General features: G+C 43.1%; 1 long non-coding RNA gene across 1 annotated transcript; it reads right to left on the reverse strand.

Moving 5' to 3' along the window:
• Window positions 1–1811: 1811 nt before the first annotated feature.
• LOC306701321 lies at window positions 1812–4177 on the reverse strand. Its single transcript, XR_013767233.1, has 2 exons — window positions 3892–4177; window positions 1812–2101 (listed from the first exon to the last, which is right to left on the reverse strand). It is a non-coding gene; the product is annotated as an uncharacterized lncRNA (long non-coding RNA).
• Between the last annotated feature and the right edge of the window lie 387 nt (window positions 4178–4564).

Raw genomic sequence — 4564 nt, forward strand, 5'->3', positions numbered from 1 at the left:
TGGGCCCTTATCAAAGACTCAGGACAATCAGTGGTTTATCGCTGCTGGAAGTGAGAGCAGGAAGCAGATGTTGTTCTGATTAAACACACACACACAGACACACAAACACAGTAAGTGAGTGGCGCTCGCCGCCGCTTCAGGGCCCGAGTGGAGTTGAGGGCCAGCAGTCTAGGAGTCCAGACTCATGATATCAGCCGAGCATGTGCTGCAGACGATACACACTACCCGTTTTCTTATTTTATGTGTGTGTGTGTGTGTGTTTAGGTTACAGTGAGCGACAGGCAAAAAGGAGGCCAAGAAGCTGCTTGATGCGCTACCTCGGCCTCTTCCTTCTGTTACGTAACCGCTCCATTATGTGCAATCATATAACGCAGTAATCAATGCACGATAGTTAGGTAATCAGCTGTGTGTGTGTGTGTGTGTGTGTGTGCATGAATGAGAGACAGGGAGATCGTCATATGGTTTCTACTTTATTAAGAATGCACTTTGGCACCCCTTTTATTTTCTTCACTTTAGGCTATTATTTTACAAACTAGATATAAAAGGACATAAATAAATGACATAAGTTACATGTACCTAGAGCTCCTTGACAAAAAAAAAACAACAAAATAAAACAAACAAGGCCAAAAAAAACATGATCATGTCAAAAAAAAAAAAAAAAGTACAAAAAAAGATTGAGAGAATGTTAGATCTACATGTCTAGATCATATGGCATCGGAAGGCATACAATGACAAACATTAACTCTTGCGTTTTGTTATTTGTTTTTTTTCCGTTTTTCGTTTTTTCAAATCGTCCAACATTTAAGTAAAAGGAAAAAAGTATTTTACAGTACATTCTGGTTTCCTTTCTCCTTCCCAACAAGTCTTGCATATTTCCAAACAGGTCCTTTTTCTTTACGATAGATAAAAACCCCCAAAAAGAACGACGCGTTGCCTAAAAAATAAAAAAGGGGAAAGAGCTGTAGAGCTGTATTAAGGACGGAGGTGTTGTTGTATTATATGAAGCGTCACTTACGAGTTCAGAAACATTCGCATAAGTATAGTTTGAAGAGATAAAAGGAACAAAAAAAAAAGGAATATAGTCCATTGGGTTAAACCTGTAGCTGTATGATGTGCTCTGGAAAAAAAAAAAAAAATTAACCCAACAGATTTCCCTTCTTGGACACCTTTTCCTCACTTCTCGGATCCTTTGTTGTGTACAGGTGCTTCATTTTAAACTGCCCCCATTTCCTCACAGAGAGGAGAAGAGGGGCTGGTTCCGACATTCCTTCCCCGACTTGTCACGAGCTTCGGAGAGTCCGAACTCTCGTCTTGAGTTCGGGAGTGTTTCTGCGGACGGGAGGCTTTTCGACACTCTTTGTCTCCTGTGTGTCCGCTCGCGAATGAGCTGCATTCCAACAAAGCTGTGTAATAAATGCTGTTGCTGAGTAAGTAGTTCGCACGACGGGAGCAACACACAACCCCCCCTTTTTTTTTTTTTTTTAACGACAAAAAAGCAAAAAAAACCAACAGTTTTTTCTTTTCTTTTTCATGTCAGAAACAATACATCTGTTATCTTCTCTTCCTCGACAGTGGCATGAAAACCGACACAATTACTGATAGTACTTCAAAGACGTTGTCACTCATACCGCTACACTCACGCACACACACACACACACACCCGTGTCATCACATTCGCACGCTCAAATCAAACGTTTGTTACTTTACATGCAAACAAATAAAAATAAGAAAACCAAAACAATAAAACAAAATGTAACTTTCAAAATAGAAGTACATTATCCGCTGGAGCAGGGCTTCTCCATTATATTACATTCTTCTTATTGTCTCTTTTTTTTTTTTTTTTCAAGCTGTCAAAATCATTCATAGTACTTCCAGCAGATTGCTGGGACGGCCACGAGAGCGTGGTTTGACAAGTTGGCGTGTTTGTGGCGGTGCGACGTCCCGGACGCTTGAGGGATGGGATTTTTGTTTTTTCACCCTCGGCGTCGGGAGGAGACGCAAAGGAGTCGGAGGGGGAAGAGCGGGAGGAGGAAGACAAAGAGGAAGAATTCTGGTCGCGGCGAAGCCAGAGCGGGATCCCGTTTGTGATGGAGAGCGGCAGCTGGGGAGAGAGAGAAAAAAAAGGGGGAGGAAGAGAGAGAGAGAAAGAGAGAGAGAGAGAGAGGCTGCATCAGTCATGGCGGTTTTGAATATAAACAATTTCTGCTTGGCATCCAGTCCTGACCAACAATACGTTCTCTCCGGCTCCAGACTCGATGGAACATTCGACTCATCTGCTAAACAAAGTCCGATGCCAGAAGCCGGAGCATCCATGTGAGAGCGTGCGGCCGCCCCGCGGGGGAAAAATATGGATTTTGTGGCAACGATGTATTAACTTGTGCGCGCCACATGCTGCTGTGTGTATACATAATATCTGAAACATGCCCTTGACTTATTGGCACGCATCGAACACGCACCAACGGACGTTTAACTCGCTTGTGTGTGAGATGAATATTGGTATGGATTCAACGGCCAGTGAGACCGCACCACGCTCTCTTGTGCTGCCAACTGAAATAAAAAGCCTTCAACATTCCTCCAGCAGGAATATGATTAATCACAGCTCATTGACTTTTATTATCTAACTATTGTTTCATGTTTAAAACAGACTTATACGGCTTGATGTTGCATCTTTGTATTGAAAGTGAATGCTGTCATTCTGAAATACTGCTTTTATACTTTTGAATATAAAATATTGGAAGCTCTCCGTATAATGAAACCCAGTTCACCAGCTAAAGCTGTTAGTAAATGAATTAATTAGTCGATCAACAGAAAATGAATGTGGGATTATTTATTTATAACTGATTAATCGTGTCAATCATTTTTCAAGCACGAATGCAAAGCGTTTGCAGGTTTTTGCTTGTGAAATGTGATGACTTTACGCTTTCTTTCATCATATTTCATAGTCACTTGATTGTGTTTGGGTTCCGGATTGTTCGTCAGATAAAATGAGCTATTTAGTAACACCGCCATCGCTCTGTGAAATTATAAAAAAGGGATTTGTCACATTTTACAGACAGAACAATTGAGCGAGAAGATAATTAATAAGGCAGATTAATTAGGTTTATTGTAAGTTGCAGCGTTTTTCAACACCATCACAAACTACGGCTACCGAAGTGACCTAAACATGTAATTCGAACATCTATAAACAATAAAAACTGAACATTATTGTGATTGATTTATTGCAGGGCTAGATTTACAGAACCCAATTAAGTGGTGACTAGGTGTATTAAATAAAACAGCAGTTATGTAAGTGGGTGAGATCAGTCTTGAGCTCGTGCTTTCCTAACCTGTGAGCTAGTAATCATGACCTTTTCCTCAGAAAATCCCAAAATGGAAACCCGGCCACGTCGAGAGAGAGAACAACACCCGATACGTTCCGTCGAATGAAAAATGAGAGCGTGACTTCTACCTGAAACCTTCCTGCTGCCATGACAACATTTGAATGTGTGTTTGCTCGAGAGAAAGAAAGAAAGAAAGAAAGCACCTTTCTCCCGTTCCCTGGAAAGTGTGTTCCCTGAGCTCTGGCGGGCTCTGCTCGGCTGATTGGGAGTCGGCGGCTGATTAATTCTACTCATTAACATGCCAACAGCATCAGGCCCGCAGACTGATCACAGGCCAGTGGCTATTGATCTGCTCTGGCGGCCTGAGGTGGCGCGGCCCACTTGTTAATTAACACAGTTTCTGGAGCTGAGGGGCCGGTGATGAGAGAGGGGGGGGGGGGGGGTCTAATGAATCTTTTAGGCACTCTGTGGCTAGACATAGCTGATACTTGCAATAATAATGGGAGGTTTGTGTGTTTGTTAATAGTGGAGAGTCTAAGTAAGAAACAAATAAAACAGCATTGATCCTCACCTGGATGCCGGTTTGAGTATTCCTCTGTGTGTTTTCTTTTCTTAGAGATGACGACGCTGATGATTCATTCTGCATCCGTACTAACAATCAGTCTGTCCAAATAAAAATCCCGCCAATACATTCCTTCATTCTCGCGTCCAATTAGGAAAGCCAACTCAACTGGTCCAAATAGCTGTCCATCGAAAGTGGGGAGGAAGAGTCGGTGGGTCCTGCAGGGGGGGCCCGGGGATTTGATTGAGATGGGGGAGATGAATGGAAGAATCCAAATTGTGTGTTTATCTGAGGTTTAGGGGGGCTTTTTTTTCTTGAGAAGACAGAGGAGTGGGAAGGCTCCTCTGGAAGATCAAAGACATTCTTAGCAACGTCCTGAGGGCAACAAAATACAGCATCCTGGGAGAAAAACAAGGCCAGAACAGAGCCAAAAAACACAAAAAAAAAGCTGCTCAGACTAAGCCCCTCCCCTGCACCGCCGTCTCCCCCCCCCCCCCCTCGGAATCCAACCCTCAACCTCTCAGAGATTCACTGTTTACGTACGGCGGCCCGGGATCCTCCGTTTTGTCCGCGAGATATCAAACAGATCCAGCTGAGAGAGAGAGAGAGAACAATGGCGGCCTGCGAGTCCCACAGAAACATATTCATGTACAATAAACACAGTCACAGGAAATCAAAAAAG

This window comes from Pholis gunnellus (genome assembly GCF_910591455.1).
Source record: "Pholis gunnellus genome assembly, chromosome: 9".
Lineage (NCBI taxonomy): Eukaryota > Metazoa > Chordata > Actinopteri > Perciformes > Pholidae > Pholis > Pholis gunnellus.